Source organism: Manis javanica, chromosome 5, assembly GCF_040802235.1.
Source record: "Manis javanica isolate MJ-LG chromosome 5, MJ_LKY, whole genome shotgun sequence".
NCBI classification, from domain to species: Eukaryota; Metazoa; Chordata; class Mammalia; order Pholidota; family Manidae; genus Manis; species Manis javanica.
The window spans coordinates 21,519,032-21,542,503 of NC_133160.1; the positions used below are offsets into that span (position 1 = coordinate 21,519,032).

General features: G+C 43.7%; 1 long non-coding RNA gene and 1 pseudogene across 1 annotated transcript; both read left to right on the forward strand.

Annotated features, from left to right (window-relative positions):
* Positions 1 to 23,472, forward strand: part of LOC108392343 (fer-1-like protein 4) — a 45,523-nt pseudogene that overhangs the window by 20,157 nt on the left and 1,894 nt on the right.
* On the forward strand, positions 4,351 to 7,397 carry LOC140849473 (uncharacterized). The gene is made up of 2 exons (XR_012131375.1): positions 4,351 to 5,052; positions 5,767 to 7,397. It is a non-coding gene; the product is annotated as an uncharacterized lncRNA (long non-coding RNA).

Genomic DNA, 23,472 nt, shown 5'->3' on the forward strand with positions numbered 1-23,472 from the left:
TGGGTCCTGCCAGGCCACAGCTTTGGTATGTTACCGTGTTCAGTGAGGTCTGCTCTTTTCTCCAGGTGTATGCAGTCTGGTGCAGTCCTCTTTCCTGTTGCTCTTTCAAGATTAGTTGTATTAATTATATTTTCGTATTATATGAGGTTTTAGGAGGAAGCCTCTGTCTCGCCTCTCATGCCGCCATCTTTAATCGTTTCAACAAACTTTCTATAAAGGGCCAGATAGTATTTTAGGCTTTGTGGGCCATACAGCTCAACTCTGCCATTGTAGCATGAGAACAGCAATAACAACAAATAAATGAATATAACTATGTTCCAATAAAATTTTACTTACAAAAATGGGCAGTGAGCCAGATTTGGCTTGTAGGCTCTGGTTTGCTGATCCCTGGATTAATCCACAAACTGGTGGTACTTTCTTGACTCTTGAATGAGTGGATTAGCCATGTGTCATGTAGTATGAGTCTCAAGGAATCTATCTAGTCTCTGAGACACCAGGAGCAAGAAAAAAAATGCATTCTTTGTGAAATTTGTAATTACTGTACTATGGACTTTGGAGTCAAATTCTGGCAATGACAGTTGGGTGCTTGTCAAGTCACTCCTCATATTTGAACTTTAGTGTTTTTTTGTTTTTTGTTTTTTGTTAAAGGGAGTAACAGGTAGAAAAAGAAAGGTTGAAGGAACTACACCAAATACCGCCTTGCAGGAGTGCTATGAGGAGCCAGTGAGAGAAAGGATCTTGGTGAAAGGGATTTGTAAACTGAAAAGTGCTGAGCCTGTGTGAGGGGGTGTTGGGAGCCGGGGCTATGTCCCTTCCCCCATGTCTGAAAGCAGCATGGGAAAGCACAAGCTTGAGAACAGCTGGTGCAGTCCTTGGAAGTTATCTGCCCACAGAAACATACCTTGTCCTCCTCACTCTGAAAATAGGGAGACCTTGAAGATGTGTGGAAACACTGCCCCTGCTTCTGGCTATGCCCTTCCCCCACTTGCCGATGTGGTGGGAATGGAGAACAAAGAACATTCTGTTTACCCATTCCATGAGCAACTAACTGGAACCCTGCTGTGCCCACCTTTGCCTGGCTACCGCTGACTGTCAGTACTGTGCTTGATTGTCTATTGGATAATGCTATGTCCTGGAATCATGTAACCCCACTGCATTATATAAACCCTGGACCTTCATTAAAGTTTTGCTGGTGACGCGTGGGAGCGTCAGCCCTCCAAGTTCTTTCTGTCTTTATTTTCTTCGCCCCCCTTCCGCACGGCTGGACCGCGTCAAGTGGTGCCCGAACAGGGACCTGAAGGAGAGGGAGAAGGTGAGGGCCACCACGAGGCCAATAGAGAAGAGAAAGCCCTGGCCAGGGTAACCAGAGAAGACGCATGAGAGAAGAGGCACAAGAAACGTGGAGGTGGTAAGTGAATTTTTCTGGGAGTCCAATACGGGACAGGTGGAGAGCAAACAGTTATATGTTTGCGGGCTAAAGAGGTTGTTAGCCGCCAGAGGAATTAAAGTAGGGAAACCCCAATTAGAAAGATTTTTAGATTTTATTGAGAAAGTGTGCCCTTAGTTCCCGGAAGAAGGGACAGTAGACATAGAATTGTGGAATGAGGTAGGAAAGGGACTTCAATCTTATTATTCTACCCATGGTCCAAAAAAGGTTCCGGTGGACACATTTGGCCTGTGGACCTTTATTAGAGACTCTTACATGACTTAAGGCAAATTAATGCAGTTCTTAAACCTATGGGACCTTTACAACAAGGCCTCCCTTTTCCGGCTATGATTCCAAAAGACTGGAATATGGCTATCATTGACCTTAAAGATTGCTTTTTCACCTTGCTCCCCATTCAAAGCAGTCCTCTTAGGCCTGCATTACTTCCTCCTGTGTAATGTAAATAGAGCCTGTAATTAAGCTGAACCCTCAGATCAACATGAAAATAGCTCCATTCTATTAACTGCTTTCCTTAGAGGCAGTCATCCTGGAGCTAAGCATTTCCTCCTCAGCAGCCCCAGGGAAGCCAAACAAGCTTGTGACTCAGATCAGGGCTCTAGTAGCGAAAAGTCACACAGTCCCTGCATTTATCAGACAGGCAGGGGCCTCTTGAGGAATGACTAAAGCTCAGGCAGAAAAAACTAGGAAAACTAACTGAGAGCAGTTCGATCCCTAAACTCTAAAAAGAAGTATCTTATCTTCTGCACACAAACCTGGCCCCAGTACAAACTCTCTGATTAGAGAGGCTTGGCCCCTAAAAGAAGTATGCAATATAATGTTATGCAGCTAAATATATTCTGCCACAGGGAAGAAAATAGTCAAAAGTTCCATGAACTACTACAATATGGAGCTAGTTCTCTAAATTCTTTTAGTGGATATCTATTCTTCTTATTAAGTTCATCATTATCTTTGAGAATTGAGAAGTCTTAAACTAAACTCCCTGAGATAGAAGAAATTTATCTTCTGCAATACAGCCTGGCTTTAAATGACTGGAGCTAGAATTGTACTTGCATTTCATTTCCAGCCCCCTGGACACACACGGTCCCTATCAGTTCAGAGCCTTCATCGGCCCTGTTAGTCTGGGGCCATCTAAACCTTAACCCAGTTATGTAAACTGCTTGCCTTTAGAGTGTATTCTTGAAAACTGAAGTACTTTTAATCAAATAAACTAAGAAGAAGACCATTGAGTATTAGAAACTCAAATCTTTATGTCAGTTTGTCTGTATATATGTATTTATATGAAAAGTGTTGGTAACTGTAGTCATTATGTCTCGGTCTATATGTTTGTGTGTCTAAGTGTGTAACAAATATTTTCTACCTCTGGAAGGTATTAATAAAATTGATTTAAAAACAAGCGCTTGTGAAAATTGGGCATTCTAAAACTTCCAGAAAATCTAATAAAAAAGTATTATGCATTATGCATTAATGCTAATTTAAGCTTAACTGAGATGGACATGTCCTTTTAGTTATTAGCAGCCATAGTTTACTTAAAGTCATTTAAGTTAATGTTACCTATTAAATATTTCAAGAAAATGCTTAAAGAAAGGCTTGACTTTGATGTGTGGTGAAAGTTTTATAAGTAATTTAGCATGGTTGCTAAAAATAAGTAAACAACTGTAGCAAATAAACTTTTTAATAATAATACTGTATTAATCTATAACAATGTATATATCTGCAAACAGCCTGCGAATTTTTGTGGTAACCAAAATTCTTAAAGTTTGCTAAGTTATATAGACATATTTTGTACTTAATGAGAAATTGTGCTGTAAGGCACATTTCCAAAAATGATAAAATATGTTCATAGATGTATCAATCTGAAGAATGCTGGTGTAACAGTTTACAGTGGCCTGTTTTTCAGTGTTCACTGAAGGTTAAGGTACCAAATGGTTTTAGTTCTAATGAAAACTACTTAATATAATAAGGAAAATATTTTGGTATGTTAAAGATGTGTGTTTTAATAAGAGAAAGTATAAAGAATGGAAATTCATTTTGTTGAGAGTAAAAGAAGGTTAATTGTTCTAAAATACAGCTATTTATTTAAAGGGAGACAGAGAGACAGAGAGAGACAGCAGTGTGGTGCCTTTTGTTGTGGCAGATCAGCTCAGCCTGTTGCTTCTTGGGGGGGGAGGGTCGGGATGTTTAGAGATAAGGCGGGATAAACCCAGTCAAGCCCAGGCATAATTCTCACCGGCTTGTGTGCTTGGGACCATGGGGCAAATGAAGAATAAATTACTATATTCTTACAGATATAATCATGCTATGTGAAATTAAAGCAAGTGAGTCTTAATATCAAGAACACAGCAAAATTGGACTTTTGTTTTCAGTTGGAAAGACAAAGTATTCTTTAACTGTTATTCTGCTCTTAATATTGAAAGATTACAAAGGGTTCTCTAATTGTTTTATTAAAACAGTTTCTTATGCTTAAAGTCTTAATGAATTGTCTGAGTATCTAAGAAAATAAGATCTTAATATTAAAAAGACTAAGTTAAGTGTTAACAACTATGTAACCTGCATTTGCTTTTAAACTTTCTTATTATCATTCTAGTTAAATAATAAGTGTTATTTAATAACTATAATTCTATTTAGGGAAGTGCCTTAAAAACTTTTGAACAGCTTCCCAAAACCAAAATTTAAAAAGGTATTTTTACCTCAATTAACTCTGATATTTTCCAGAGGGCCCTTGGAACATATCAGTAGAATTTCTTCTCCTCATCAAAGAAAGTATTTGACTAATTTGGCTTATTTACCTGGTATATACTTACCTAAAAAGTGCTGTCAAAAGGAATAATGCTCGATTTTATTACTGAGTGTTTTATGTTACAGAAATATCCAAACTTCCATATATCAACTATCTTACAGTAAGTTCTCATCAAATCTTTAACCATTGTCATTTGTAAATCTTTTCTTGTTTATAATCACTGTTTAATTACTACTAAACTAGTAAAGAACTAGATTTCAGCAAATTGAGTACTAGTTACTTAAAATTAAATAAACTAAAAAATTATTTTGTAGCTTCTTGTTTCAAGTGTTGCTGATAAAGTGTTTTAAGCTTTATCTCTTAAGCTGACTGACAACGCTCCAGTTTACCTCTCCTCTGTGTTACATACATTTTTTCAGCTATATAACATCACTCATAACACAGGCATTTCATACAATTCTACAAGTCAAGTTCTCATTGAATATTGTCACCTTATTCTTAAACATTATTTATTAATACAAAGAGGGGGGATTACTCCCTGATATGATAAAATTAGTTGCAAGTTGACGATTGGTGCATGCTTTACATATCCTTAATTTTGATCTTCTGGAGGGTGATAGATGGTCAGTGGTAGAGGTACATTTTTCTGATAATATTTACTTTTCTGAAACAACAACACTTCCTGTGTGGTAGTCTCCAATGAGTTCTTCACTATGGCATAAAGATCATATCAAGGTGTGGGGCAAGGGGTTTGCTTGTGTTTTTACAGAGGATCAATGCTTGATCTGGCCGCCCAGAAAATGAATTCAGATACGATATGAAGGAGAACTTCCAACATCAACATCCTCTGGAGGAGTCATTCCAGAAGGTGACCATCAAAAAACCTCAACAAAAGTCTGCATGTCAAACATGGAACACTGAAGCCCACTAAATAATAGTATTTTTTTTTTATTTCCAATAATGGCACTTATGTATGTACATACTACAGAAGAAATGTATTGACACATGATAGAGGAAAACTTAGGTAGAATGATATTGCTGATTGGTCTGTTAGAAATGGTGATCATTGTGATATTTATAAAGCAGTTTTGTCCCGAGAAGATATTGGCAGTTATACTTGTGAAAAATTTCAAAAAAAGAACTGTCATATTGTATAAGAGTAATTAGGTGTATTTAAATATATCACTCATTCCAGAAAATAATTTTTCCTCACCTAACTTGTAGTTACAACAACTCGTGAGCCAAAAGTTGCACAAGTTATCTTTTTGTGTAGCAAGAAATTGCTCTATCAGTGAACTGTTGAAGAAGAATTTAATAGGCATAAGACTTTCTCCTATGGTGTTTACTATCTCAGGCATAAACATCACTCTTCCCCCTAAAGTGCTTGCTCCTGATGCCCAATTAAATCTACCTGTTAGTATTACTATAATTACTGATTGTGTATGTATTAATTGTACTCATGTAGCCTCTTACTGCAATTGTGCAATCATTGTAAAATAGTCTTCTAGATATAGACTTCCAAATGGTTGAGTATTTTTGTGTAATAACAAAACATATCAACCCTTTTCTTCACACTTTCAAGGTGTTTGTGAGGTGGGACACATTCTTCCTGCTCTAATAGACCACCTGAATATAAGCACAAGAAGCTTCTCCGAGCTCTGCCATCTGATTGTCATGAAAACTTGAAACTTTGAGATCCTGCCGCTGTTGCAGTTGCAGCTGCATTCCTCCTGCCAGTCCCTAGACTTGTCATTGGAATGCAGAAAGAGATATCTAAGCTGGCCTGTGCATATAGCAAAACAAATTTGACTGCTTCTGTATTATCTGAACTCAACCAAGAACTAAGAGAATTGAGAGCTGTGGTGTTTCAGAATCGCGCTGCTGTAGACTGTCTGCTGTTAAAAGAGCATGTAAGATGTGAACAATTTCCAAGAATGTGCTGTTTCAATTTCTCAAACTACCCAAAATCAATTAGATGATATCCCTCATATTGTCAATAAGTTTTTACAAATGCCTAAGCTATCTAACTAGTTTTCTTAATTTTATTAGATATAACTAGTAATTGTAAGTCTGCCTTTGTTATGTATCTGTATTCCTATTCTGTTAATGTGTGTATGCAATTTAACTAGTAGTTTATCAAAACCTATATATATATATTCAAGTTATGTCTGTCTTTTGACATGTTCGACCTCAGCTATGTAATGCATATTTCCCACAAAACTGGGATACCATATAATCCACAAGGCCAAGGTATTGTGGAACATGCCCATGGCACCCTTAAAGCTCAATTGGAAAAAACAAAAAAGGGGAAGTTATATCCCTAGTCACCACAAAACCATTTAAATCATCTTATTTGCAGCTAAAACTGCATCTGGTATATTAAATCAGATAAAAGACATGTGCAAAGAACCCCTGAATAGTCTCTGGCACGCTGTCACACCTCTCTTAACCCTAAGCATTTTATGACTTCTGTTGCTGTTACTAGGGCCTTGTGTCCCTCACAGCATGTAGAAACTCATCCAACAAGCTTTGAGACCTGCGTTATTTGAAATTGCAGACGGCCTCCCCCCACTTGAAAATCATAAGTTCTAAAGTCAAGTATGGTAGCCAATGACGGGTAAGGTATGGTTGAATTGTAAATACCAACCTAAAACAGGGAGTGGTCGACAGAGAACTATAGCCCCATGACGCGTAAGGATTTACTTCAACCATACAACCTAAGACAGGCACATACCTTGACCCAATCTGAGTTAGGCTGGTTGTTTTATTAAAGAAAAAAGGGGGAGATGTTGGGAGCCAGGGCTATGTCCCTTCCCCCATGTCTGAACGCAGCATGGGAAAGCACAAGCTTGAGAACAGCTGGTGCAGTCCTTGGAAGTTATCTGCCCACAAAAACATACCTTGTCCTCCTCACTCTGAAAATAGGGAGACCTTGAAGATTTGTGGAAACACCACTCCTGCTTCTGGCTATGCCCTTCCCCCACTTGCCGATATGGTGGGAATGGAGAACAAAGAACATTCTGTTTACCCATTTCATGAGCAACTAACTGGAACCCTGCTGTGCCTACCTTTCCCGGCTACCACGTCAATACTGTGCTTGATTGTCTATTGGATAATGCTATGTCCTGGAATCATGTAACCCCACTGCATTATATAAACCCTGGACCTTCATTAAAGTTTTGCTGGCGACGCGTGGGAGCGTCAGCCCTCCCAGTTCTTTCTGTCTTTATTTTCTTCGCCCCCCTTCCGCACTTCAGGACCTGCTCGACTAGGCACGGCTGGACCGCGTCAAGGGGGTGACTGGGGCAAAGCCTAGGGGTACCAGCCAGTATGGGGGCAAAAACAAAAACTCCCAACACTTTCATGATCTTGTTTCACATGCAGGAGTTTCCAGTTTGAAAACTTAATTGTGCTGTAAGATGATGAAACTGAAAGTGGTTTTCTCGTTGAACTTCCAAGGAGTGTTTCCTCTCATTTCCCATCTCAAAATGCAAGATGAGGACAACGTATTTCTTTCCCCATTGTGCACTTTAAAAGAATGAGCATTCTGTTGTTGGGTGGAGTGTTCTGGCGATGTCAGATCAAGTTGTGATAGTGTGATTCAAGCCTTAAAAAAAGAAGCCTCCCTGGTGATTTTCTCTCTAGTAGTTCTATCCCTTTTTGAGAGTATGATACTGAAATCTCCAACTACTATTGCTGAATTGTTTGTTTCTCCCTTTTGTCATTTTTTACTCTTGTATTCTGAGATTTGGTTGTTAGATGCATATATGTTTATAATTGTCTTGCTTCCTGTGAATTGATCTGTTTATCATTATAAAATATCCCTCTTGTCTCTAGTAGGTTTTTTTCTTAAAGCCTATTTTGTCTGATAGTGACTCCAGCTCTGTGGTTACTGTTTGCATGACATACCTTTCCCCATTCTTTTCTTTTGCACCTATATGTGAATTTCTAAAGAGTGTCTTTTAGACAACATGTAGTTACACTTTTTTAAATCCAGTTGCCAGTATCTGTCTTTTGATTGAAGTGTTTAATATACTTCAAGTCACATTTGATGCCATTATTGATATGGATGGATTTACATCTGCCATATTGCTGTTTTCTATGTCTCATATATTTTTTGTTCCTCCTTTATCTTTTGTATTGGATATTTATTAGTGTACTACTTTAGTTCCTTTGTTGATTTTTATTTAGTTGTTGCTCTAGGGATTGTAATATGCATACTGATTTTTCACTGTCTACTTAAGATCAATACTAATTTAGTTCCAGTAAAGTAGATGAACTTTTCTCCATTATAGCTCCGTTCCTGCCTCTCTCCTTTGTGCTGTAATTGTCACATATATATAAAACCCAGCAATACAGTAATATAGTTACTGGTTTTCCCCTTTTAGGATCCATTGATACAGAATTCCTGTGTTAAAGGGCATATATATATGTGTGTGTGTGTGTGTTTGAATTTTTATTTATTTATTTTTATTAAGATATCATTGATATACAATCATACAAAGATTTCACATGAACAACATTGTGGTTACAAGATTCACCCATATTATTAAGTCCCCCTATCACACCCCATTGCAGTCACTGTCCTTGAGTGTAGTTAGGATGCTATAGTCACTACTTGTCTTCTCCATGCTATACTGCCTTCCTCATGACCCTCCTACTTTATGTATGCTAATCATAATGCCCCTTATTCCCCTTCTCCCTCCCTCCCCACCCACCCTTCCCCATTCCTCCCTTTTGGTAACCGCTGGTCCCTTCTTGGAGTCTGTAAGTCTGCTGCTGTTTTGTTGCTTCAGTTTTGCTTTGTTGTTATACTCCACAAATGAGGGAAATCATTTGGTACTTGTCTTTCCCTGCCTGGCTTATTTCACTGAGCATAATATCCTCCAGCTCCATCCAAGTTGTTGCAAATGGTAAGATGTGTTCTTCTTATGGCTGAATAATATTCCATTGTGCATATGTACCACATCTTCTTTATCCATTCATCTGTTGATGGACACTTAGGTTGCTTCCATTCCTTGGCTATTGTAAATAGTGCTGTGATGAACATAAGGGTGCATATGTCTTTTTGAACCAGGAATCTTGTTTCCTTTGGGTAAATTCCTAGAAGTGGAATGACTGTGTCAACTGGTATTTCTAGTTTTAGCTTTTTAAGGAACCTCCATATTGCTTTCCACAATGGTTGAACTAATTTACAAACCCACCAGCAGTGTAAGAGGTTTCCCCTTTCTCCGCATCCTTGCCAGCATTTGTTCCTAGTCTTTTCAATGTTGGCCATCCTAACTGGTATGAGGTGGTATCTCACTGTGGTTTTAATTTTCATTTCCCTGATAATTAGTGATGTAGAGCATCTTTTCATGTGCCTGTTGGCCATCTGAATTACTTTGGAGAACTGTCTCTTCATATCCTCTGCCCATTTTTTAATCGGGTTATTTACTTTTTGGGTGTTGAAGCATGTGAGCTCTTTATGTATTTTGGATGTTAACTCCTTATTGGATATGTATATTCTCCCATACTGTAGGATGCCTTTTTGTTCTACTAATGGTGCCCTTTGCTGTACAGAAACTTTTTAGTTTGATGTAATCCCATTTGTTCATTTTTGCTTTTGTTTCCCTTGAAGAGCATATATATTTTTCAGGAAGAGTCACAAGGTCCATATCATTTAAATCTTTCTCAGGAGTTGTATTAATAATTTTACCCTGGACCAGGCTTCTTTGGCATTTCATGTTTGTATATGGCACCCTCTAGTTTCCAGAAGCTCTAATCTGGAGCTGCTCAGCCTCTAAAGCAATGTTGGGGGTTGCAGGGGAGTGGTATTGGTGCCTGGGGGTAGCAAAGAGCTGTTCCCCGCCGCCCCCCCCCCCCCGGCTGCTGTGCCTGTCTCCACTGCCTGAGCCAGTGGGCCGGGCACAGATATAAGCTTTTGTCCCAGAGCAGCTGGATATGGATCCCTGCTTTCCACAAGTGGCTAGCATCCCAGTCTCCCCAGGAACTCCGCTTGTCCCAGCTTTCCAACCCTGTAATCAGAAAAGTATGATGAAAGCACCATGAAATGTAGGTTTGTGCTCCCAGAGCAGATCTCCAGAGCCAGGTATTCAGCAGTCCCAGGCCTCCACGCCCTCCCTGCTCAGTTACTCTTCCTCCTGCCAGTGAGCTGGGGTGGGGGAAGGGCTTGGGTCCCGCCAGGCCACAGCTCTGGTACGTTACCCTGTTCGGTGAGGTCTGCTCTTTTCTCCAGGTGTGTGCAGTCTGACGCCGTCCTCTTTCCTGTTGCTCTCTCAGGATTAGTTGCGCCAACTGTATTTTCTAATTGTTTCCAGTTTTAGGAGGAAGCCTCTGTCTCTCCTCTCACGCCGCCATCTTTAATCCATGTGTCCATATATATTTTTATGGTTCTAAATCTATATTAACAAGATGAGCATTGGTCCTTCAGATAATAATAAAAATAATAATCTCATGTTTCTGATAACACTTTGTAGGCTTCAAAGTACTTTTGTCTCTATTATGTCATTTGTTATTTACAACAGTCTTTAAAATCCACAATTGTGTCCCTTCTTTTCCTGGGAAACAGGCTCAGTGACTTACTGGACATGACACAGGGAGGCTGTAGCACAGCTGGGCTTCGAATGCAGATTTAGCTGCACTGTTTTCCATCTTTCTCTGCTGCCTTTCCCTCCTCCCCAGGTCTTCAGAGACACAGTTTCTCCCCATCCCCAGGACTTGCCAGAGCAGCCTTTCCTGCAGCCCCCACTCAGGATCCCTGGTGATTGAGTGCTGGGCCTTTGGCCGCACAGTGCTAATGGGTTCCCACATTGTCCCCTACTTGCTGCGATTCACACTCCAGGGTCATGAGGATCCCCCTGAGGAGGAAGGAGAAGAGGAGGACGGGCCCAAGGGACCTCAAAGTAAGGGGCCTTTGCCTTAGGGGCTGCCAGACAGAGCCCCTCTGGTTCCTGGCAGGGATGGCCCCAGGGAATCCTCCAGTGGGGCATGGACTCTAACTTCTACTTGCCTCACTGCCTCCTGGTGTCATTTCCCTTCTCCCAGGACAGAAGTCCATGAAACCTTTCCTGGCTGGGGTGGGGATGCCCAGATGGCTCCTAAAGGTGATGGGGTATGGGAGATGGGAGGAGAAGGGACTGGCAGGACTTAGGGTGGCGCTGCGTTAGGGGCCCTGAGTCCTGTCTTCCTCAGGCTCTTCTGAAGAAGCTCTCCCCGGGAGGCCTCCTGAATCAAGGCCCTGCACTGGAGGATATCCCAGATCCTGAAGAGCTTGACTGGTGGTCCAAGTACTATGCATGATTGCAGGAGTTCCACGGGCAGGTGGGGGCAGGGGGGTGCCCCCGGTCGGGGCTGAAGGCAGAGGAGGGTAAATGGCAAGGATTTTATCAGATGTGGAGCTCTGTAGTTGGTCAGAGCTCTTCATTACCATCATCTCTCCTCATCTTCACAACCATCCCAGAAGCTGGAGATTATTGATCTGTTATCTAGAGCTGTGTTGTCCCACAGAAATATCATGCAAGTCACGTATGTAATTTTAATCTTTGCAGTAACCACATTTTTTAAAAAAGTGAAACAGGTAAAAGGGGTCTTAATTATTATTTTATTTAATGTAATATATCTGAAATGCCATTTCATTAGTAGCCATTATGAAAATTAATGAGATATTTTACATTTTTATTTTATACTGTCTTTTCAAACCTGATGTGTATTTTACACTCACAGAACATCTCAATTGGACTAGCCCATTTCAAGTGCTCACATGTAGCTGTTGGTTCCTGTCTTAGCACAGGACTAGATAATAAACTGGAGCTTTGAAAATGCAAGTGGATTACACAGCTGGAATTTGAGCTAAAGTTTCCCAACTCCCAACCTGGCAAAGGGGTAGATTAAGGATGTGAAGTGTAGGGGAGAACCTCTGACATGCCCTTTCATTTCAGGCAGACTTTGATGAGGATGAAATGGATGATTCTGGGAATTCAGTTAGGAGGTTTGGCTTGCTCTTGCTCTTGCTCTGTCTGTCTCCCTCCCTGCCCCCATACCAGTGTTTGCAAAAGGCATTTTTTTGTTGTTATCATTAATCTACAATTACATGAAGAACATTATGTTTACTAGGGTCCCCCCTTCACCAAGCCCCCCCCCCACAAACCGCATTACAGTCACTGTCCATCAGCATAGTAAGATGTTGTAGAATCACTACTTGTCTTCTCTGTGTTGCACAGCCCTCCCTATGCCCCCCAACCACATTATACATGCTAATCGTAATGCCCCCTTTCTTTTTCCCCACCCTTATCCCTCCCTTTCCTCCCATTCTCCCCAGTCTCTTTCCCTTTGGTAACTGTCAGTCCATTCTTGGGTTCTGTGATTCTGCTGCTGTTTTGTTCCTTCAGTTTTTTCTTTGTTCTTATACTCCACGTATGAGTGAAATCATTTGATGTTTGTCTTTCTCTGCCTGGCTTATTTCACTGAGCATAATACCCTCTAGCTCCATCCATGTTGTTACAAATGGTAGGATTTGTTTTCTTATGGCTGAATAATATGCCATTGTGTATATGTACCACATCTTCTTTATCCATTCATCTACTGATGGACACTTAGGTTGCTTCCATTTCTTGGCTATTGTAAATAGTGCTGCGATAGACATAGGGGTGCATCTGTCTTTTTCAAACTGGGCTGCTGCATTCTTAGGGTAAATTCCTAGAAGTGGAATTCCTGGGTCAAATGGTATTTTGCAAAGGGCATTTTTGCTATTCGCAGGTGGGAACAACCTCATGTCTGTGGATGGGGAGGCCCAAGACCAGGGTGAGCCTGAAGTCAAAGACTCCATGTCCCAGAAAAAAGCAATCGGTGGTGGGGAGAGGGGATTCTGCTTGGATTTTGGACATTGGGCTGTCACTGAAGGCCTCCCCTTTCAGATCTACATCAGCTCCCTGGAGGAAGAATTTAACCACTTTGAAGACTGGCTGAATGTGTTTCTCTGTACCAAGGGCATGGGAGCCAGGATGGAGATGGAGAGGAAGAAGGGCCTAGACCCCTTGTGGGCAAGTTCAAGGTAGGTTTGGGGAAAGAAAGGGAGCACAGGTGGGGATGCAGGAGGAAAGCTCTCTTTCTGGCTCCCTGACTCCAGGGCTCCTTAATTTACCCTGCATCAGAGGTAGTGTCGTTCTCTGAGCCCCTGATTCCCCAGAAGGTCCCACAGAACCAGTCGTCAAACTCCTGGCCAGAGTAAATGTGGTAAAGGTGAGTGTGGTCATCTGGCATGCCTCCCACTCCAGCAAAGGTAATGTACATGAATCCTACAGAATGAAGGATCTGGAAGGAACCTCAGGGATCAGAGTACAGCTTTTTCATTTTTCAGATGGGAAATCTTAGGCAGGAAGTTAAGAGCCTCAGGGTTACAAAGTTTGCTCATGGTAGAACCAGAATGTAAAGCTTAAGTCTTCTACTCCTTCATAGTTCTAGGCCCATAGAATGGGGAATATAGTTCCAGGAAACGCCCTTCTCTGAACCGCAAGCTTCCTAATGGCCTGCCATCAGATGCCTTTGTACAAGTCCTTGCACTGCTATGGTTTTTATACAGCACTCAGCTGGGCCCTGAAGTGTCCTTAAAGGCATCTCAGGGAGCCAGAATTAGTTGGTTGCTCTGCCCCTTCGCTCCCAGCCCCAGAACAGATGCTGTGCTTTCATCTGGTTTAAATATACGGATTCTGACTAAGACACAATTGTCGCACTGTTCTACCAAAATCTAAGAATCCTAGCACATAGATAGTAGGTGTCATTTTGACCCTGTGCTCCTAGTAATAGCACAGATTAGATGGTCTGAAATAACTTCCTGATACATCTTGCTAGATAACCTTTTAAATGTATGCTAAGCTCATAATAAAGGGAATTCACAATGGGCACAAGATGCAGGGGCAGCAGGAATCCCAGGTGGAAGACAAGCCCTGAAGCTCAGGTTGTCTTGAGAGGTTTTGTCCACACCTGGACCCTGAGCCTTAGGTTCTAATAGCTTATACAAGACAGGCACCACAGTCAAGACCCTTGCATGAAGCACCACTCAGGAAGGGCTTTGTTCTCAGTGAAAGGTGGCAAGGGGAAGCCCATCCACTGGGAAGAAAGCCTGTCAGATAAGTGGTCTGTTTCAGCCTTAATTCCATTTGAAGGAAATAGAAAAAAAATCATTCCTGAGAACTTATTATTAGAGTTTTGCACTTACATTGACTTAAGACTTAAATCAATATTATCTGCTTAGTCCAGAAAACTCAAAGCTAAGAGATTGGCTTGAAATAGTCCCAAATTAGGCCTCACAGTTCCCATAGATTTAGATAACCAAATCTGGACTCACAATCGTAAATTACAAAAAATATAAGAAAACAATTTACCAGGACAAAATTGTCAGAAAAAAAACAACACAATGGGGAATTAGACCTCTTAAGGGCTTCAGATGTTAGAATTTTCAAATATTAGAAATGTAAAACAACTGTTTGAAATATTTCACAAGCAGAGAACAAGAGACTAGCAAAAGTGACAGGGCAGTTTTGAAAACAATAAAATTTCTGAAAATGGAAGACCATTACAAATAAATACCCACACATAAAAGAATGGTTGAATAAACCACGGCATGTCCACACAACTGGGTACAAGAGTCCCTACAGTGGGCTGTGCTCTCTCTGCAAGAACGAAGATAAAAGAAAATACACGTTTGCTCCTTTATAGGCCAGAAGTACAGGAAAGATGAACAAGAAACTAAAGAAACAGGTTATCTAAAGAGGGTGAATGGCAAAGGAGATAAAAAGGGAGATGGGATCAAGCTAGCATTCAGAGTATTGTGGCTGCCATAAGCCAGGCATGAGGCTATATGCTACCCTGGGATTAACAAGCTAATTCTAACATTCCTATGGAAGAACAAACTGCCAAGAATAGCCAAGACAATTTTGAAGAACAATAGAGGAAGACAAGAATTATTATACAGCTATACTAATTAAGCCAGTGTGGTTTTGGCCTGGGAATAGGTAAAAAGGCCAATGGAACAGGGTAGAAATTTATCAGCACAGACCCATACATACATAGAAACTTATGCCAGAGTTGGCACTGCTGATCCATGGGGGCTAAATGGGAATGTGTGGTAATTTCCTGTTGCTGCTAACAGATTACCACAAACTTGGTGGCTTACACAACACAGATTTAATATCTTGTAGTTCTGAAGGGCAGAAGTCTGAAGTAGGTCTTACTGGGCTAAATCAAGGTGTTGGCAGGTTGCATTCTTTCTAGAGGCTCTTGGGGGAAATAGTTTCCTTGCCTTGTTGAGTTTCTAGAGGTCACCTGTGTGTCCTGGCTCAGGGTCTCTTTCCTCATCATTTTCAAAGCCAATAGCACAGCATCTGCAGATCTCTTTCTCCTACTCTCTTGTCTCCCTCTTTCACTTATAAGGACATTGTGAGTCCATTGGGTTCACCTGGATGATGTAGGATAATTTCTCCATCTCTTGGCCCTTAATTTAATCACATCTGAAAGTCTCTTTTGCCAGATAAGGTAACATATTCATTGGTTCAGGGAATTAGTACGTGGACATCTTGGGGAGGGGCATTATTCTACCTGCTACCGACGGTAAATTGTCATAACAACTTTGGAGAACAATTGTCAATATTTAGTAAAATGGAGGATGTTTATAGCCAATGCCCAGTGATTTTACTTCCAGATATGATACTAGGGAAATTCTTACATATGTGTACAAGCAAACAGAAAAGAATTGTACTTTCTAGCATTATTTGTAATAATAAAAAATTTTAAAATATTTCAAGTGTTAGTGTTCCTAAATAGGAGAGTCGGTTTTATAACAGGTACCACAGTTAAACTGAACAAACTACAGCAACATGAATCAACAAGGAAATCTCCCAACATAAATTTGGATGAAGTAAGCAAGTTAGACAATTCCCAATTTGTGGAAGGTGACACCAGCAGGGTATTTCTCCTTTCCCTTCCTGAAAATCATCCAAAAAGAAAGAGAACAGCAAACAAAAATACAGCTTCCAATTACTGTGAAGTCAGGAGAGCATTAAAACTGCAAACCACCAAGGCTGGGAGAGCATCCAAAGTAAAAGCAGGATCTGTTTTTAAATATCCATTTTTATCCATGTATGGTATGGCCGACAGGTCAGGAGATGATTACCACTGAAAAGATAGTCTGTTGTTTGTTTTAGTTCTCAAGAGGAGGGGGCATGCTGTGCTCTGCAAGGCCACATAGGAAGCACTGGGGTCAGGCCGGGGGCAGAGGAACCAGGAGAACCTGAGGGCCAGAGCCTTTATTGTGGTCTCTGTGGGGAAGGTAAGGAAAGTTAGGGTAAGCAGGCTTATGATTGGTTAGTTTGAATAATTCCAGCAGGCTCTGGGGTGCAGGGACTGTCTTAGTGCATCTAGTGTCTGATAATTGGCCCTGGGGTGATTAGGGCAGAGAAACATACTTCCTGAGTAGAAAAGCCAGATAGTGGTTCAGAGTATGGGTTCTGGATTGGCTGGTTTGTCAATGAAAGGCACTCTGACAAATGAGTTGTTTGCTAGCCCTGAGGGACAATCTCTCTCTAGGATCAGTAAGGCCCCAGGTATCAGAGCATTACAAATGCAGAAAATAAGAAAATAGAATCAACGCAGGAACCTAGGGAGTGAATTGAGTGCTGAAGCTGGCTTTCCCCTGACAGTTACTGCTGACCCTGGAGAACTCATCTTCCCTGTGGATGGCTGACAGGCAGTGGGGACAGAAGATAAAGCCCAAGGGCTAGCCAGGGGAGGAGCTTGACTGAAAATCCTCATATAATGTGGAGCCCCAAAGGTTACACCCTCAGCATAAAGATGAACAAAAACAGGAACCTGCAAGGCAGGGGGGCACCAAGGGAACTTACCTGTCCTGATCTTGGCATTGGTTAGAAAAGTTTCCCCTAAGCATTCATGACCACAGGCTGGCTCTAGTGCAGTTTTGGGCCTGAGTTCCCACCATCTGTATGACCCCCAAAACCTCAACTGGAGGACTTTATATAAAGTGGTTGGAGGTTTGTATTTGCCCAGAAACTACCAGAAAGAAGTGAAAGCCCTCTTTGTCAGAACTCCTGCAGTCCAGCCCCTCAAGATGAGTTAAACCAAATATGAGTCATGATTTGTACCAAATACAAAGAAAAAGCCACTGTGAATAAGAATAGCAAAGTAATAGGAGATTCAGATCTCCAGGGACATTGATACTGGAATTACCAGACAGAGACTACTAAACAATGATACATAAAATGTTTAAAGGAATAAAAGGAATAAAATGAATTTAAAACAAGCAAGGAACAAGTGATTATTAAAAATAAACAGCAAATTTGAAGGACCAGATAGAATTTTTAGAAATTAAAAGTGTAATATTTAAGATTAAAAACTCAATGGTGAGCACACATAATGTAGTGGGGGTGGGGGCATGGGGAAGGCAATAGAACACAGAAGACAAGTATTGATTCTATAGCATCTTACTATGCTGATTGACAGTGACTATAATGGGGTATGTGGTAGGGACTTGACCATAATGTTGCTCATGTAATTGTACTTTGATACCAAAACAAAACAAAACAAAACTCAATGGTGGAGCAAAACAGTCCCTTCAGAAAAGAAAATACACATAAGGTCAATAAGCACGTGCAAGGATGCTCAACATGCTCTGTCATCAGGGGAGTGCAAATTAAAACCACAATGAACTACAGCTATACTAGAATGGCTAAAATAAAAAAGACTGACAATACTAAGTATTAATAAAGGTGTGGAGCAACTGGAACTCTCATATTGCAGGTAGGAGTGTAAAAAACACTAAAAGTATATTGCTGTATATAAATTATGTTTCAATAATTTATGCTTAATAAAGAAACTTACTAAGTTATATGGTTATCAAAACCAAAAAAAAACACTTTAATGCATACAGTTGAAAAACATGCAAAATAGTGCTATATATTGTTTAAGGATGAATGTGTATGTAGTAAAAGTATTTTTCCTTCTTTTTTTTTTTAGTGATTAAACCCCCACTAAAGGGTCCTAGCTGCTTCAGGGATGGAAAGGGAATTAAATCAGGTAAGGGGATTCAGAGGGCTTCCATTTGTTGGTAGTGTTTTATTTATTAAGCTGGGCATACTTACGCCCATTTTGTTAAAATAATTTAAAAAGTAAGATATACTCATTGTAAAAAATAAAGGTCAAACTATATGGAAAGTTATAAATTGAACATTAAAGCCTTTATACATCTTTCTACATATTTCATTATACCTATTTGTATGTCTTAAGACTTCCATAATTAATTTAAAAGAAAATCAGTTATCTTGTCAACCTCCCAGTTAATTCCTTGAGGTGGGAGATCTCCCCTTGGTAACTTCCTCTTACACGTAGTCTGAGATTAGGTCCAGCAGGGGTAACCTGGGGTTGTGACAGTGACACTTCTCAGTCCCCCCCCGTTCTGTCCCCGTAGACTAGCAACCTGGCTCCTGCAGACCCCAGTGGCAAAGCAGACCCCTATGTGGTGGTGAGTGCTGGCCTGGAGCTGCAGGACACCAAGGAGCATTATATCCCCAAGCAGCTGAACCCCGTCTTTGGAGAGTGAGGCTGGGCCCTGGGCTTGGGAATGGGGAACAGCCTTATCATTGGAGCCTGAGGCCCCAGAGCTCCAACTCAGGCAGCTGGCGTGGTGGTGGTGGGGGAGTGAGCAGAGGTTGCTGAGACCCCTGACACCCCTCCCCCGACAAGACCACCTCCTAGGGCAGGGAGGTGTCAGATCATGACCTTGTGGATTCTGACAGACCCCATTGGGGAGACCCACATTGATAAGGAAAACCGGTTCTATCGCCACCACAGAGAACTGTGGGCTGGCCTCCCAGTATGACCTGTGTGTGAGTACAGCAGCCCCTCAGGAGCCATTCTGAGTCTGACCAAAGACATTCAAGTTCTCATTCCCGTTGGTGTGTCCAGTTCCTCTGATTTCACAGAAGGGGACCTCCCATGACCAAGACATTATAGCTTAGCTGTCAAGACCTGGGGTTGGGAGGTAGGATCCTGTAACTAATACACCACTTAATCTGAGCCTCAGTTTCTTATCTGCAAATTGGAAGTAAAAAGACCAGCATCTCCTTCATAGGAGCACCTGGCATATATCTTTGATTCTCATGGTTAAGCAAGGTCTAATCTCTCTTCTGTTGGAGTTATGAACCTGGATCCTATGTCTTCATGGGTCCCCATTCCTACCTCTGTGCCCAACAGTGTTCACGTGCTGGCCCCAACTGAGGCAGGGATTCAGGGACAATGCCTGGCGTGATGCGTTCCAGCCTTCGCAGATCCTGGCAGGGCTGTGCCAATGCTGTGGCCTCCCAGGCCCTGAATACTGAGCTGGGGCTGTCAAGGTGGGCAGCAAAGTCTTTCTGACACGCCTGAGACCCTGCCCCCAGGTACCAGCCCTTCTCCACTGGACAGTCCAGAGGGAGCAAAATGGTAGAATATGGTAGAGGGTCCAGTCCAGTGTGCCCCTCAGAGCCCACCTCCTGCTGCAAGCAGAGGAGGTGCATCTGGTTGGGTAAGGATGAGGTTCTTTAACGCTGGGGAGAAAATGCTCTTTGTTGGTGAGTACAAGGTTGAAGAGAGTCCAAGCAGCCCTTGGAGCCGTAGCTAATAGTTCCCAGAAACAGGGTGGCCCATAGGGGGTCCCACAGAACAGAATGTGACTGCAGAATTAAGCTCATGCCTTGTAAATGGCTGGTGGTCTGTCTGTAAGCAGGGTTTGAGCAAAGGCCATAGCCCCTTCAGTTCCGCTGTTCTGACTGCCAGCTCCTCACTGGCAAAAGTCATAGCAGCATCCCCCTGCTTTCTGGTTGACATGCCCTCCTAGCCTGTGGGCTTTATCCTTTGCAGAAGCTGCCTCAGCTTAGAGCTTCTAATGAAGGGCTGGGGAGGAAGGGAGGAGACTTGGGAACTGTGTGGAACTCAGGCTCACATGCCTCTTGCTGCAGGTAGTGTTGGGCCCAAGGTGGCAAGTGAGGGCCCTGAGGAGGCCCAGGCCTTGCTCGTGCTGCAGCACTGGCCAGAGATGCCGGAGCTGGGGATCCAGCTAGTACCCGAGCACATAGAAATGCGGTCCCTCTACTATCCCCACAGCCCGGGGCTGCTGCAGGTGAGAGAGGGCTTAGCGCTAACCCCAGAACGCCAGGACTCCCACCTGGTCCTGGACTGTGGGTCCCAGGATGCCCTCTCCCCGAGACCTCTAGGTGGACACTATACACTGCCACTTCTGATTCTGATCTTAGTCCCCAGCATCCCCACTGCAGTCGTGAACCACCCCAAAACCCTACCCTGACTGGTCCTGTGATATCCCTACCCCTGGGCCTACAAAGCTCAGACCTGGCACTCCCAACCTGACGTCTAGCCCAGGTCCCTAGGATCTGGACCCGGGGAACACCAGATCTTACTTTTCCACTCTGGGGACTCATCCCTGCACACCCCAAATCTAATTTCAACCTTGGAACCCCCACTTCAGACTCCACCTTCATCCTCATCCCTCAGGATCTGCCCCACTGTACCCTCTTGGCTCCAGCTCTTCTCGCCACCTGGGGCAAGGCACAGCCTCTGGCCACAGGGCTGTCAGGGGAGGTGGGGACCCCAGCAAGATCCTTTAGCCTGTCCCCAGGGATCCCTTCACATGTGGATTGACATCTTCCCCTGGGATGTACCTGCCCCACTCCCAGTTGACATAAAACCCTGGCAGCCAATCAGGTGAGAGAGTCCAGGCCCCTCCTCCTATGGGACACATGTTGGGCTCTCTGAAAACCTGCTGCCCAGGCTTTTCAACAGTTAGGTGAGCCACAGAATTCCCTTTCATAAGCCATTGTGAACTGGATGTCTGTCACTTTCAATCAGAAGAGTCTGAATACCAATATAACCCCCTTCTGACCTGAGCCAGTCAGAGGGGAATTCTATGTAGGGTGTATGCACTTCAGCTGTTGTCAGCAATCTGTCACTTTCTACCTCTGGGCTCTGCTTTTCTTGATGTCACTCTGGAAGGCTTTCTCAGTCTGGGGGCAAGGTTTCTAACAGTGCCAGGCTTACAGCTGACCAACTAGACTACTGGAGAAGAAAAACAAACAGCTCTTTCCCAGTTAGAGAGCAAATACCTCAAGGCTGACTCTCACTGGACCAGAGTGGATCATATGTTAATCCCTTGACTACTCATTGTGGTCAGGGGTGGTTAAGACACTGATTGGCCAGTCCTGGATGATGTCCTAAGTGATGTGCCCACCTCTGGAACCACATAGGGGTGGGTCTTCCCCACCAGAATCACACAGATTGACAGCAGTGGGGTGAGGGTGGTGTCACCGATGGAGAATCAGAGTTCTGTCAGCAAGTGAGGAGAAATCGATGCTGGTCAAGAGAAAACAATAGCCAGGAAAATGCATGACAGCCAAAACCAGTGATACCATGATAGGGCTACTGGGGCAGGATCAAGAATGTTGCTGCCCCTCCTTTGTCCCTCAGGGGCTGCAAGCTCTCACCTGGGCTTTGTGCTGTCCACCCCCCTCCTCTCTGCAAACTGCCTTTCTCCCCTCTCTGCCCTGAAATGTCAGCTTGCATGTCACTTTGGCTTGCAGTGGTGCTAGCTCTGCATCTGATGCTACGCAACTTGACCTTCCAGGGTCCTGACTCCAGTAGGATGGGACAGAGAACCTTGTTGGCCTGCTTGGAGCAGTAGACCGTTCCTGGTGCCACCTGCTGTGGTGGGGGGTGGTTAGTGATACCTGGAGCTGCCTTTAAGGGACCACAGCTTCCCTGATCACCCAGCTGGGCACATATGAGGTGCACAGTGAATGTCATTAGCCCAGATCCTGCGTGCTTCCTGAAGCCCCATCAGGACCCTTTGCCAGAGGCTGAAACCTTTCTAATACACCCCCACCTATGAGCTCAGAGTCGTCATTTGGAACACAAAGGATGTTGTTCTGGATGATGTGAACCTGCTCACTGGAGAGATGTCGAGTGACATCTGTGTGAAAAGGTAGTTCCACAGGTGTGGCCATGCATATAGCTGTGACCGCATATGGGCTAGGGTCCTTGAGCTGAGCCAGAGCCCTGTCTCCTAGGCCCTCTCCAGTGTCTGCAGCTGGGTGAAGGGACCCACTGGTGGCTGAGGGGCAGGCTGGGTGAGGAGCTGGGTTCCAGGTTTGGCCCCCGTGCCGATGGCCACCCTCTGGACCTGCACCTTTCCCCTGGCTCCAGCTGGGTGAAGAAGCTGGAGCACGACAAGCAGGAGACAGACGTTCACTTAAACTCTCTGACCGGGGAGGGGAACTTCAACTTGTGCTTCGTGTTCCACTTTGACTACCAGCCCACGGAGCAGGAGGTGAGGTCCGGCATCGGCCTGGACTCTCCACCCTGGAGGAGGCTGAGTTCCAGCAGCCTGCTGTGCTGGTCCCGCAGGTCTGGGACTATGACCGCATCTCTGCCAATGACTTCCTTGGTACTGCTCAGCCTTCCTTCTACCTCAGTCCCTAGCCCTTATTTCTGTCCCCATTGTCCCTGCCCCTGCCGAGGGGCTGCCCCCTAGGCCCTTGGTTCCTTACTCTAAGCCATCTCTGAATGCTGGGTTTCAGACCCAAGGTCACTAACCTTTGCTCTCTGGCCAATTACTGAATTTATTCAGCCCTGAGCACATGCCCACTGCAAACCTCCATTCCCAGCCCAAAGTCCCCAACTCAGTTCTCTGACTAACCCAAGCTCAGGTCACTGAACTGTGGTTCCAGGGCCTCTGGTGCCTGCTTTGGCAGTCTGCTCCTGCCATTGGCCGTTTCCTCAGTGTCTGACAACCTCCGTCGTTTGAGCTGTGGCATATGGTCCATCACTGTGGCCTGACCACCACATTCTCACTTCTGATGCCCCAACTCATGGTCCTGCAGTGCTACTCCCACCCCCTGGCCCAGACAGATCTTGACCTCCTGCCTAGCTTGGAGAGCCCCGGACTTGCGGGATCCCTGGAGCTGCAGCTACTGGACATGGTGAGGTGGGGAGCTCTGGGTCCTGAGCTCTGTTCTATGCAGGTGGCCAGAAATGGGGCAGGACCAAGGTTCAATCTGTTCTGTTGCCACCGCTTGAGGCACTGGCGGCCTGTAGTGAAGCTGCAGAAACGGAGGATGAGCAGTGGGAGTAGCAGGAGGCTCAGGCGTGGAGGAGGCTGAGAGGCAGCCAGTGGAGAAGGGGCGGAAGGAGCCTGAGCCTTTGCAGAAGCCCAAGTGAGTGGGTGGCACAGGAG